This window comes from Sitophilus oryzae, unplaced genomic scaffold, assembly GCF_002938485.1.
Source record: "Sitophilus oryzae breed Bouriz unplaced genomic scaffold, Soryzae_2.0 scaffold_1396_pilon_pilon, whole genome shotgun sequence".
NCBI lineage: Eukaryota > Metazoa > Arthropoda > Insecta > Coleoptera > Curculionidae > Sitophilus > Sitophilus oryzae.
This window is the reverse complement of record NW_022146055.1, coordinates 14,911,939-14,927,094: the sequence shown is the minus strand read 5'-3', so window position 1 is coordinate 14,927,094 and position 15,156 is coordinate 14,911,939. Positions and strand designations below refer to the sequence as shown.

Genomic DNA, 15,156 nt, shown 5'->3' with positions numbered 1-15,156 from the left:
TATAAAAATTCTGGGAAATGTGTTACACGGACATACTAGTAAGTAATATTTTTCGGAGCCGTTGAATAGCTTTTTAGAGCTTCCCAACTTCCTCCCGATTATCAAATTCAATTGCTTGTAATTTTAGTCATTATCAAGTTTTAAGAGCCTAAAGATATAATGTTAGTACATATCTTCTTCAAGTGTCATATTCCTAGTGAACGTTGACGACTGCCATGTTAACAATATCCTGCATGGAGTAATTCATCCGCACTCAAGCCTGTCCAATGCCTTTTAAAATAGGCAAAATTTATTTTTGCCTAATTTAAAAATTATTAATTTTTAAATTCGGCAGTTGCATTTTAAATTAGTCAAAGAAAGTTAATAAAAATAAGGTCTTTGAATTATCCGTGTTTTCGATTATCCGGCGAAGGCTTGGTCCCGGCTGGCCCAAATAATCGAGGTTCTACTGTATCTTCTTCTTCAAGTGTCATATGTTCCTAGTGAACGTTGACGACTGCCACGTTAACAATATCTATGTATCGCTCTCGATCTTGCACTACATGGAGTAATTCATCCGCACTCAAGCCTGTCCAATGCCTTTTAAATTAGGCAAAATTTATTTTTGCCTAATTTAAAAATTATTAAATTTTTAAATTAGGCAATTGCATTTTAAATTAGGCAAAGAAAGTCCTCCTACTCTGGGTGCTCTCCCGCTCACAAAAGGATAGAAGGCAATGAAAAAGCAAACGATCTGGCTAGAAAAGAAGCGAACACTCCACTAACTGGACTAGAACCGTTCTGTTTTCCAAGCGGATACCATCTTAAAGCGGAACTGAAGAACCTGGAGGACTCCATCCGTAACCTGGAATGGAATCCCCCAACAGTCTAAGACATTCCAAAAAGATCCTCCTTACGACCGAGAAAAATCAAAGATTTTCCTTGATTTAAGTAAGAACAATTTTCAGATTCTCATGGGGACAATTGTCAACAGGACACTGTCTCCTCAATTAACACCTGAGTGCACCGAGACAACCGTTCGTGCCATATACTTTGGTAAGGCTGATGTCGAAGAAGGAGAGCTGGCCTCTGCGAAGCCGTCTCAGAGACTGGCTTTTGTCAAAGCCCTGAGACTGTATGATGAGTTATAACCCGTTATAACTCAAGAAAGGGGAATATACAATAAATCTGTTCGCTGTTTCCGGTGATTAACCTACCTCCTAAACATTCTATATTCCACATTCTAGGCTTCAATTTAAAATAACATTGATTTGAACTATTTTATAACAAACGGAAATAAATATTTTTTATCTCCCTATTAATTGGTTGTTATCAAATAAATTGGTTGATTTAGACAGATCGAACATGTCGACTTTCCTTAACCTAAAAATCAAATTTCAACTTTCCTTTGAATAAGAAGACTAAGGAAGGAGCATAATGCTATCCATATATTCATGGATGGTGGACGGAAAAAGGACTCTAGGGTGGGGATCCTTGACAATTCTGTTTGACGATTCATTTGAATTTGATTTGAAATTTTGTGGATTTGTCAGTGTTTACGGAGCATATTTTATGTTATTTATTATTTATTCTACTACTGATAGTTGTATAAAGGTAGTAAATCTAGATGAAAATTGTGGCAGAACTTAAATTAACAGTGACACTATCGCGATTTATTGAAAAAGACTCTAAAATAGATGGTTGTGTAGCATGCGGTAGATCTCGGCAGAAATCGAGTGAAATAATGTAACAACTTTTCGCTAGTAAGTGACTATATAATATACATACGTGTAGTAAACCGGTCATTTATGAAATTCACTTAAATTAACTAATTGAGCGTCCGGATTGCACAACGATCTTAGCGCGTGGCCGCGGGCAGCCCAGTAGGCAAGCGAGACAGCGATGCGTTGTTGCGCGCCGATTTAACAAAATAAATAATTTTAAACCTGCCGTTAATAATTATCGTATCGTGTTGATTTTTGCATAGAAATATTCATGAGTCTTTAACGCTTCCGACAAGCCTAAATAACTGGATTATTTTTTATATTTTCGATTTGTTTACATTGCCCGAGCATATTATAACTTTGAGATAAAAAATCTCTGTTATAAATAATTATCATTTAATTAGTTATACATTTAGTTACAACATATTCAAAATTTAGGTCAATCGGTTTATGCTAGCAGTAATAACGAGTATAAATAAAAAAATGTTCAGTACAACGCTCGCCGTTTTTAGTGCACGTTCAGCTTTGGTTTTAGTTTTAGCGCTATTTTTACAGAAAATAAATTCTGAACTTTGATCAAATGACAAGAACATTATCATTGCCGATATCTCCTGGTTATAATGTAATTAAATGATAGTATTCATATTTGTCAGTTTTAAAATTTATAATAGAGATTTTTATCTCAAAGTTATAATATGCTCGGGCAATGTAAAGAAATCGAAAATATAAAAAATAATCCAGTTATTTAGGCTTGTCGGAAGCGCTAAAGACTCATGAGTATTTCTATGCAAAAATCAGCACGATACAAAGCGTCCATGCAGCGCGCAGCAAAGCGTCCATGTCTCGCTTGCCTACTGGACTGCCCGCGGCCACGCGCTAAGGTCGTTGTGCAATCCGGACGCTCAATTATATATTTTGTCTTGCATTTTTGCTTTTATTTACTACTTGTCAAAGATTAGATGTCAAAAAATTTAGATACGTCAATTTGACTTACCTGCTTCAGTAGCGTATCGGATGTTTGTGTTAATAAATGATTATTAAAACTTATCTATTTTTATTATAATAATATGTTTTTATAACAATTATAACAACTACCAACATTTATTCACAACGTAAAATAAAAAAAAATTATTGAGTCTACCCCAAGTCTACCCTACATCATAGTTTTACATTTTTCAAATAAAATTAGAACGGCACTGATAAACCGGAATTTAAGTAGGCCAAATTTGAGTCCCATCGCGGTTGACCTAAGATTTTTGATATGCTCCTTCCTTAGTCTTCTTATTCAAAGCAACTTTCGAATTTTGATTTAACCAATGCTTATTCTAAATCAAGTTTCTATCAATTTTACGCATGTTTTATTTTTTATCTCGAGAACTATTAGAGATTGGTATACGTTAGTATAATAGAAAAAATTTTAGATATGGAAGTATTTTCGAGAAATATAAAAAATTAAAATAATAAAGATGCTACCACTTTTAGTACGAAGCGGCAACACTGTAATGCTCAAAAAAGTCCCATCACCAGTTCTCCATAAACGTCTAATGTGCCATGGCCATGAATCTCACCCTGTATATTATAAAATAAAATACTCAGATATGGCAATTCAAGAATATGACTCAGTCTGACTAGCCTTGCTTTATTTATGCTGCAAGTTTAAATATCATTACATCTACTTTTGAAATATTTCCAAAGGGATACAGAAAACAGTATGAAGCGTAGAGTAAGAATTATCTTTGTGTATAGAAAAGTGGCCATCAAAGAGAGTACAATTAGAAGGCGCTTCTGTAGCAAAAGTTCTACACTTGAAAGAAAGCGCTAAGAAATGTTAAAGTGGAAAATAATTAGAGAGAAAAATAAAGATTTTTAATGGCGTTTGTAATGCCACCACAGATTAGGTATACTATATGTATACAGATAAAAATCTTATCCCTAATTTGTGGTACGAAAATTGTTTTTTATGACGATGTGCAAACGAGTAAAATTCCCTGTGCGCAAAAATAAACTCGCGTAAAATAACAATAAACAGCGTAATAGAGATATATCGCTAAACCGAATAGCGTGCATGGACGTTAATAATGCCAGGTGTTATTTCCTTTACGTGAGGTGGTATTAACTCTCTTCATTTATAGTTATCGGATCGGAAAGAATTCTGTTCGCGTCGCGTCCGCTATTTAAACTTAACCTAACTTTGAATTTAAAACTTTGAAATTGTTTTGTTTACTAGTTATTTTCAAACTAAATGGCTAAAGTGCTTATTTCCAGTGCTTTATTGTTCAACGTCTGCCAGTGGGTTTAGGGCAAGAAGTAACAAATTCCCTTAGAAGGGCTAAGTCGTCATCTGCTGTAAACCTAAGCCTCTTTATAGGTTCTTTAATATTGGAAGAGGTGGAATCCATATTTTGGGCCATATTTATTTAATTAAAACTAATCCCAGCTACTTAAATATCAAATTACCTAATAAAACTAAAGTAATAATTCAAAACAATTCAAACGTAACCTAAAATAATAGATCTCGCCGGCCGGCCCCGGTTGTCAAATACCCGCACTAAATTACGTTTAAAATTAACATTGCTTAAATACGCATTAAAATGCCCATTTAAGCAATGTTAATTTTAAACGTTATTTAGAAATAGCGCTTGGTGTAATTGATCCGCAAATTACGTCAGGCGGTAACGTTATTAGCGGGTGTTGCGTTAAAAACTGACTCGCGCCTTTACTCGCGCATATCGTAACCATGATAAGGTACGCGTAAATACTGCATGACGCTATTCGGTTTTCCGATATCTCTCTAATAACTGTGCCGGTCAGGCGCTGTGCACAATTTTAGAGGCCATAAGTGGGCGTGCTATGCGCGCAAACTAGTAACCTAACTAATGCCCGATTCCGAAAATTGGAACCACGAAAAACGATAAAGAAAAAATAAAGTTTATAATCTGTCTAATCTGTGATGCCACTCTCCTTTGACTAGCTTCACTTCTTATAACTGCTAAGTTCAGTTTGAACTCTTATTGCTTAATAATGCTACCCTGGCCATTTCTTGAACATCTATACTATCCTATTATAGCTGACCATTTTTTCAAACAAAGTACCAAGTGGGATGATGCTCCTTATCTCTACCCTCCATAGAAAATAGTTAACTATAAAAATAAACTTCTTTTCAAATTTATATCACTAACAAACAGACATTTATTAACATAATAAATACAATAATCTATAATGTGGATCATTTCATATACCCAAAAACGTCGGAGCTTCTTATTTTTCGAGGTAAAACCATCTCCACCAAGCCACTTTCATTCTATCCCAAACATTTTCGAAGCTAAAACAAATGTTTACTTAAACCACAGATTAGGTATACTATATATTATACTAATTCGTGGTACGATAATTGTTTTTTATGACGATGAGCAAACAAGTAAAATTTCATGTGCCCAAAAATAAACTCGCGTTTAAACAGCGTAATATCTGGGCCGGTCAGGCGCAGTGCACAATTTTAGAGGCCATAAGTGGGCGTGCTCTATGCGCAAACTAGTAACCTAACTAGTGCGCGACTCCGAAAATTGGAACCACGAAAAACAATGCTTGTGACGATAAGTTTATAACTTGTCATGTGCTTAAACTATATAGAAAAGCTGAAATAATGTTTACCTGTCCATTGCAGGTCTAACATCCAATAGAGCAAAAATTAAATTTGCTATCAACCTTGCCACCATCGTAATAATCAATTACATATCTGACTTCTTTTGCCACATCTATCTACTATCCAGTCATGTCTGTCAAAAGGTAACCTATATCCTAAAAAAGCTGTCTTATTCTAGCTCCTTGACTGCACCGTAGCTTTTCCACCAAAGTTTAACCTGAAGAAATTTTATATACACTCACCGGCAAAAAACCGGTCACTAAAAACTAGTCCCAATTTCAAAGTTGGATTTTCGCGAATCACTCATATTATGGATGATTTTTTTTTAAATTGTAAATTAATTCTTCTAACGGATGCTACGGCAGAAATTTTTATTGAATTATTTGAGCATATAAGAGACAACAATAAGACAAAGTTTTTTGTCTGAACTTTGTAACACCAGAGGATGCAGCAGCTGTAGTAGCTATTGCTAAATCGAATCACATTGTAGCCCTCATCTTTTGTGAGCATTTTATTTCTTTTAAATTACAACATTATCTCTGTTTGTATTGGAGATACTTACTTAAAACTAACGGCTCGGAAAATGCTTCGCAGGCAAAAACTGCGATTCATCCGTGAAGAGGACTGGTAGTCCATTGCTCAATATCCCAATTCACATGTGTAAACGCGCAAACTGAAGACGTGCTCGACGATGTCTTGAAGTATAGGGTCCTATGGGCAGGCCTCCTTGCAGACAAGCTATTTTCTTTAGTTTTCAATGGATTGTTCTCTCACTGACTTGAGTTCTACGCACGGCTTGTAGCAGATGTTGATTCTGAAACGCTGTAATTCTACGATTTCGTGAAGTATTCAAGACAATAAAGCGATCGTCAATTGTGCTTGTCTTCCATTTTCTTCCAGAACCCACTGCCTGGTGAAATTTCCCGGCTTCCATACCGATTCCGCATCTTGGACTGTTGTTCTATGTATACCCAGGTAGCAACAAGCAACATCCGTCACAGATAATGGCATTTTTTAATTTGGCAACTGTTGTTGTCTAATTGCAAATATTACTAAATCCGTTTTCGCCTATGTCGTCGCCTGAATTATTTATACATAAACTTTCTGCTCACAAACATTTTTCCGAGACCGTCTTCAGTTTGCGCGTTTACATGTGAATGAGTTATTGAGCAATGGACTCTGAACCTTCTCTTCACGGGATGAATGCAGTTTTGCTCTGCGAAGACGAGACGTTCATTTTAAAGCAGCGTGATCTCCAATACAAACAGAGATAATGTTGTAATTTCATAAAACAAAATGCTCACAAAGATGAGGCTACAATGTGATTCAATTTTAGCAATAGCTACTACAGCTGCTGCATCCAGGGTGTTACAAGTTCGGCAAAAAACTTGTCTTATTGTTGTGCCCTGTATATGCTCAAAATAAATTCGAATAAAAATTTGTGATGTAGCATCCGTTAAGAAGGAATTAATTTACAATTTAAAAGAAATCATCAAAATCTAATGAGTGATTCGTGAGAAATTCAATCCTTGAAATTGGGACTAGTTTTTAGAGGCTGAAGTGGCCTGTGAGTTTTTACAGATTTTAAAGTTATATTTAAAAAGATCTGAAACTGAAGTTAGATTTAAGAAAGTCCATTGCATCAGAATATATTGCCAAAGTTTCCCGAATACAACTTGGACTACCCTGCATTTTTTCTAAATAAAAATACTCTTATGCATATATTTTCTTTTTAAATGAAACATACAATTTTATACTAAATAAGCATTACCTAGGGTCCATACATTCATTAGCATGTAAAGCTTCCCATTTTAATACTTCTTGCCAGGCTTGTTCGTTATTAGCGTTGTGAATTTTTATTATATCATTCATATCTTTTTCTGACACATCTTCATCTTTCCATCTCCAACCCTTCCTCAACATGGCATTCCAAAACATCTAATTAAGCATGTATTTTGCATAAATATTATAAATTCTAAAGAATATTGAGACTGTACCTGTGCACTTGGATACATCCAGGTGGACTTTCACCTTCTTAACAATAGCCTTAGGTATAGTAGATAGTTGTCTTTCCTTTGATAGTGAAAAGGCTGGCCTGGTGACGATTCTGATTTGCTGAGTCATCTATTAATTGGTAGTGAATTATTAATTACAACTAGATCAATAAGTCATAGTATACCATATTAAAGGATTTATATCATTGTTGCTACTGCTGCACTGGACATTCTGAAGCAGCAGGTTGGTGTTTTTATGCATGTGGCATTTTTCTGGGATGTCTGCAGTGTTATGTTGTTCAGCACTATATTGCACAAAAGAATGTTTCTCGATAGGTTCATTTGGATGAATTATTCGAGCGGCAGCGCCTCTGCTGCTGATACGGTATTACCTATTTTAAAGTGTACTGAAATTATATAAGATGATTGTAATTTCACGTTGTTATAACTATAAAAATTATGAGATCCAAGCTTTATAAAAACATAAACATTATATAACTACACTTTGTATACCAAACCATGCAATTTTTGCAAATAATTTTTAAGGTACACTTACATTTAGGAAATGTTTGATACCCTTACCTAATTTTTCGTATTTACTTATTATTTTTTACAATTTAGAAAAGAAAAATGTCAAAAGTCTGCTGAAAGAAGTTAGGTTAATAGTAGTAGTATATTAGTTTAATGGCCACAGCTGCCAGGGCTATCCGGCCGGATGGTAGAATTAACTACCTACGGTTGAGCGTTTATATAGATGATGACACACAGACGAGGATCGCTATAAAGCGAGCCTGGGAAATCCCATACCCCGACTGTTGAGTTGAAGAAAATGTTGGCAAAGGAAGATCCTGCAAAATAAACAAATTTAATAACAATTTCATTTAAAATGTCAAAGATTAATTCCACAACTCTCTAAGAATTCGCCTATAATATTAACTACAATTGGATGAGCATGCAAAGCGGAGGTAAAATTATGAGGGAATGTTTTGTAAAAGCCAATAAGTGATTTATATAGTTTATCTACTAAAGCGGGAAATTTATTGCATTCAAAAAAGATGTGGTTTAACGTTCCAATTTCTCCACACTCACATAATGAATCTGCATTTACACCTATACGATGTAAATGGGACGGAATTGACAATATCCGCTTCTTAATCTGAAGAAGGTTGTCAATCTTTTCTTTGTAAAATCTTTACATGATCTAAACCATATGCTTTTGTAGGGAAAAGTAACAATTTCTGCATAATTTGTCCCTTTTGTACAAGAAATCTCCTTCCATCTGCCTTTCCATAACGACCAAAACTTTTCCTTAAGAATTGGAATAAAATCAGTAAACCAACATTTAATCTCAGCATCTCGACCATCTGTCTTTCCAATATTTGCTAATTGATCAGCTTTATCGTTGCCTAAAATATTCGTGTGACTGGGTAGCCATACCAATGAAATTCGAAATTGTTTTTCTCTTAACTCAAATAGTTTACGTTTTGTAGCAAATGTAATTTGACTGTCCTTAAAATTAGGATAAGCTGCTAATGCTCGTAAAGCACTTTCACTATCACTAAAAATTACAGAATCCTCCAATTCTTTGCTTTCAATTACATTCAATGCCATCATAATAGCAAACATTTCTCCAACAAATATGGAAGCATATCCAGGAATCATATAGGTGGCTTCCAAATTTAAATCCGGGCAAAATATACCCACTCCAACATTTTTATTTACTTCCTTAGAAGCGTCCGTAAAAAACTTAATTTTTTGTTTAAATTTTAACTCAATAACTTCTCTAAATTTAATAGAATTATTTTCACTCTTATTTAAATCCAATCTTAAATATTCATTTTTACTAAAATAAAGAGGAAACTTATAATAATGATGCATATTAACAACATCAACATCTTGAACATGAGGAAAAATTTGATCAATGCCTTCAATAAGAGGAGGAACATGATAATATCTTGACCAAAAACCAAATGATTGATTATATGCCCCATAAGCTTCTGTAACAGACTGAATAATGGGATTATCCTGAATAGAGAATGCTTTTAAAAGCAATTTAGTGGCCAAAAAATTACGTCTAATATTAAGGGGAAGTTCTGCCGATTCTGATAAAATGATATTAGTTGGACAGGAACGCATAAACCCTAAACAAATGCGTAAGGCTTGAAAATGAACTTTATCAAGTTTTTCTAATAACTTTTTAGAACATTTAGCTAATAATATACTACCATAATCTAAATGTGACCGAATATAGGACTTAAAAAAATTTAACATAGTAATTGGATGTCCCCCCCACCAGGTTTTACAAAAATATCTCATTAAATTAATACCCTTAGTAGCTTTAGAACACATAGCCTCAATTTGATGATTCCAAGAAAACCGATTATCAATAAAAATACCCAAATATTTAACATATTCAACCCATCTAATAACATGATTTTGAAATTTAATATCTGGTAAAATACGATTATAAAATTTTCTTTGAATTAAAATACAGGAAGATTTTTCAGGAGAAAAACTCATTTCATTTAATCTCGCCCATTCCTCAAGACTGTCCAATGTAACATTTAATTTATTAACTATCAAATCTATATCATAACCTTGAGCCAGGAGAGCAATATCATCAGCATATTGAATTAATTTAACATCATCCCCAATAAAGTCACTAACATTATTAATATAAATATTAAATAAAATTGGAGCTAAAGGAGATCCTTGTGCTAAACCCTTATTAGTAAAACCAGGACCAATCAATTTTTTTGAAAAATTATCAACAATATAAATTTTCCTGTTGGTATGTATCTCTTTAATGTATTTACAAATATTCTCTTCAATACCCAATTCAGCTAATTTACGAATCAAAATAGAAATATTAACTTTATCATATGCATTTTTCATATCTAAAAAAACAATTACTGAAAATTTATTATATGAGAGTCCAGAAATTATCGATGAACATAAAGAAGTTAATGCTTCAAAAACTCCTTTACCTTTTCTAAACCCAAACTGAGAATCACTGAGAATTTTGTGGTTTTCCACATACCAATCCAATCTACATTTCACTATATCTTCCATAATTTTCCCTATGCAAGATGTGAGAGTAATTGGCCTGTAACCGCTAATATTATTTAAATTTTTATTAGGTTTAGGAATTGGACAAACTAATCCTGTTTTCCAATCGTCTGGAATTAATTCTGAATGATAAAGAACTTGATTAAAGAAGTACACTAAAAATTTAATATGATTCAAAGGAAGATTATTGATCATGGAATAAGTTATTAGATCAATGCCTGGAGCAGAATCTCTCTGCTTTCTAAATATGGCAACCTGTGTCTCCTCAAGAGAAATATTAGAACTCTGACACTTTTGAAATAAAATGTCAGGATCTACATCTGGAATAATTGGGGGCGCTAAAAGGGCAAGCATATCTTCAGCAATGGAACAATTCAAAGGTTTTCTTAACGAAATTTGATTAATTGATTTTGAAAAACGTTTTATTTTACACCAAACCTCATTAATAGGTGTTAATGGAGATAGACTACTACAATAATTATTAAAACTTAACTTTCGTTTTTCTCTGAGAACTTTTCGACATTGTGCTCTAGCCTTTCGAAAAAGTATATAATTCTTCTCCGTAAACTGTCTTTTAAACGTCTTAAATGCTGCTCGTTTACTTTCCCAGGCTATATCACAATCTTTATCCCACCAAGGATTACCTAGTCTCTTTTCTTTCTTATTTACCGGAATTGACTTGTTGGCCGCATTTTTAATCTGCTGAACAAAATGATGATAAGACAAACTGTTACTTTGACCATCATACTCCGTCAAGCAATCATAAAACAAAGGCCAATTAGCTTTCTTAGTATTGTATCTATTTAAAAAATTATTGTTATTTAAAAGCATTGATACATTCTTGCAAAGAATGGGAAGATGATCGCTCATACCTATATAATCTGACAAAACCTCAAACGAATAATCTTGTAGTAATGAATTATTTCCCAGAATTAAATCTGGAACACTTTTATGCTGATTGGGAGGAGTAATCCGCGTGGCATCTCCATTATTCAAAAAAGTCAAATTATGAGTTTCCAATATGTCAGTAAGAATAAAACCATTGCTATTATTAACATCTGAACCCCACGCCATGTGTTGGGCATTAAAATCTCCCATTAACATTAACTTTTTCACCCCAACCCCTGCATAAGCAGTCAGATGAGTGAAAAAATTTTTAGGTAAATTTGAATCTGGCGGATTAAAATTAATGCAAGATAAAACTTTTCTAACTCAATAATTTTATGTTGAAATTTTGCTGGAACTGAAATATTGCTTATATCAACTAAATTAAATGGAATCGAATCCCTGATTAAAAAGGCAATGCCACCTTTTCCATCATCTCTATCTGCCCTCAAGCAAACATAACCCAAAATCTTAAACGAATTATTTCTATTTAGCCATGTCTCATTTAATCCAATAATATCAGGACTAAAATCTCTTATGATATTCATTAAGGTATCTCTGTTAGACAAAACACTTCTAATATTCCATAAAATAATAATCATATATAAATATTAAAAATTATAAAAAATAACAAAATTAAACCAGACTAGACATAAATAAGAGTAAATAACCATAAAATAATAAAGTAAATATAACATGTAAGAATTTAAAGAATAAAGTTTTTATATGGCTCTTTTTGACTTCTTTGTAATATGTTTATCTTTAGTTTTAACATTTGTATCATTTATCAACTTTCTTAAACTTGAACTATCTACAAAACTTTCTTGAGACTGAACAGTATTTTGGCTAGATGATTCTAAACTAAAATTGGATGACTCTCCAACCTCCATAGATGCATCTATATTTTCATCAATTTTGGATTTATTTTCAATTGTGATAAATTATTTAAAATTGGACTGGATGATAATCTAGCCGAATCAGGAAAAAGGATGTCTTTATAAGATATTTTGGTTTGTATCCTTTGTGAAACAGGAGAACGAGGTCTACTTTTCTTTAAGGTAGAAATATAATGATGCTTCTTTACAGATCTAGGGACAGACAAATTAACTAAAGTCTCGGGAAAATGCTGACTATCTGAAGAAGAAACGTGTTCCTTTGAAAATAATTTATTTGCTTCAAAAAAAGATATGGTATGCTTAGCCATCGCATCATTAATCATAATTTGCCTTTTAAATTCTTTGCATTCGTTGTTAGTGGGATAATGATTTTCTTTACAATTAATACATTTAATTTCTAGTTGATTTAAAGAACATCATCATCTTCATGAGTATCACTACACTTAATACATCTTTTCCTACTTCTACATTGCAGAATTCTATGTCCAAATCTGTAGCAATTATGACATATAACTACTGGAATTTTATAAGTATGAATTTCGCGTAAAACATAGTACAATTCTAAATCCAAAGGAACTTGATTACCTTTAAATGTAATAATAAAGGAATTAGTCCTTTTCCTTGTCATGGTATTATCTTCATTTCGAAATCTTTTATAAATTCTATTCTACGGGCATTTAAAATTTTGATTCTGGAATTACCCCTTATACCTAGTCCATAATTAATAATATCTACTTCGTATATATCATCACCCATGTTCCACACTACACCTCTACAAGTGATCATCCTGGGAGGAATAGTCATTAACCAATTTTTATTTAAAATTTTTATTATTGACAAAATGAATTAGCTTTGTTCAGGAGCATAAATATATGCCCATTCTATTTCTCCCTTTACTGATTTTTTAATCTCAATTTTGTTTTCTTTCAAATATTTTCCAACATTCATCGGATGAAGGGAATCGTTCACCTTTGATAACTGCGTGAGGAAGGGAGGAAAAGCAGAAATATCATACTCTGAAATTTTTTATTTGTATATTTCCTAATATTAAAAAACATTGAGAAATTTCTTGCTGTAATTTCAACATCATCTATAAATTTATTTCTAATTCATAAAGTTCCTCTTCCAGGTGCTTAATGACATTTACGGGTATTTGACATGCAATTTTGAAAAGCTCAAAATTAAATTGTAATTTTGGGGGCGATAAAATATGGGCTAATTTTTCGAACGAAAACTAGGAGGACCTGTAGGCCCCCTTCCCCATTTAGCATAGGATCAGGAACGATCAGGAAGGGTCAGCAGGATTTTACAAGGCTAGGATTATATAAGCAAAAAACTAAAACTACTTAATAAAATGGAAAACACTCACCAAAAACAAGTACGAACTAACAACAATGGGAAATTGGAACCTGAATTAAATTCTATATCAGAAAAAGGATTTTTTTACGCTCAACCGTCTTTCACGTCCGACCGGCGCCAACTATAAATTATTTTTAAAAAAGTTAGGTTAAAGTAGTAGTAGTAGTATATTAGTTTAATGGCCACAGCTGCCAGGGCTATCCGGCCGGATGGTAGAATTAACTACCTACGGTTGAGCGTTTATATAGATGATGACACACAGACGAGGATCGCTATAAAGCGAGCCTGGGAAATCCCATACCTTGACTGTTGAGTTGAAGAAAATGTTGGCAAAGGAAGATCCTGCAAAAATAAACAAATTTAATACAATTTTATTTAAAAATGTCAAAGATTAATTCCACAACTATCTAAGAATTCGCCTATAATATTAACTACAATTGGATGAGCATGCAAAGCGGAGGTAAATTATGAGGGATGCTTTGTAAAAGCCACAAGTGATTTATATAGTTTATCTACTAAAGCGGGAAATTTATTGCATTCAAAAAAAGATGTGAACGTTCACTTCTCCACACTCACATAAGGAAGGAATCTGCATTTACACCTACACGATGTAAATGGGACGGAATTAGACAATGTCCGCTTTAATCTGGAAGAAGGTTGTCAATCTTTTTTCCGGGGAAAATCTACATGATCTAAAACCATATGCTTTTTGTAGGAAAAGTAACAATTTCTGCATGGATTTTCCCTTTGTACAAGAAATCTCCTTCCATCTGCCTTTCCATAACGACCAAAACTTTTCCTAAGAATTGGAATAAAATCAGTAAAAACCAACATTTAATCTCAGCATCTCGACCATTTGTCTTTCCAATATTTGCTAATTGATCAGCTTTATCATTGCCCAAAATATTCGTGTGACTGGGTAGCCATGCCAATGAAATTCGAATTGTTTTTCTTAACTCAAATAGTTTTGTAGCAATGTAATTTGACTGTCCTAAATTTGATAAGCTAAGCAATGCTCGTAAAGCACTTTCACTATCACTAAAAATTACAGAATCCTCCAATTCTTTGCTTTCAATTACATTCAATGCCATCATATTAAAACATTCAACAAATATGGAAGCATATCCAGGAATCATATAGGTGGTTTCCAAATTTAAATCCAAGTAAAATATACCCATCTAACATTTTTATTTACTTCCTTAGAAGCGTCCGTAAAAACTTAATTTTTGTTTAAATTTTAACTCAATAACTTCTAAATTTAATAGAATTATTTTCACTCTTATTTAAATCCAATCGTTCATTTTTATCAAAATAAAGAGGAAACTATAATAATGATGCATATTAACAACATCAAATATCTTGAACATGTGAGGAAAATTTGATCAATGCCTTCAATAAGAGGGGAGAGGAACATGATAATATTCTGCGACCAAAACCAAATGATTGATTATATGCCCCATAAGCTTGCAGACTGAATAATGGATTATCCTGAATAGAGAATGCTTTTAAAAGCAATTTAGTGGCCAAAAAAATTACGTCTAATATTAAGGAAAGTTCTGCTGATTCGGATAAAATGATAGTTGGACAGAACGCATAACCTAAACAAA

At 33.1% G+C, this 15,156-nt stretch overlaps 1 pseudogene; it reads right to left on the bottom strand.

Moving 5' to 3' along the window:
• Positions 1-4,872: 4,872 nt before the first annotated feature.
• LOC115875790 lies at positions 4,873-7,470 on the bottom strand (annotated as a pseudogene).
• Between the last annotated feature and the right edge of the window lie 7,686 nt (positions 7,471-15,156).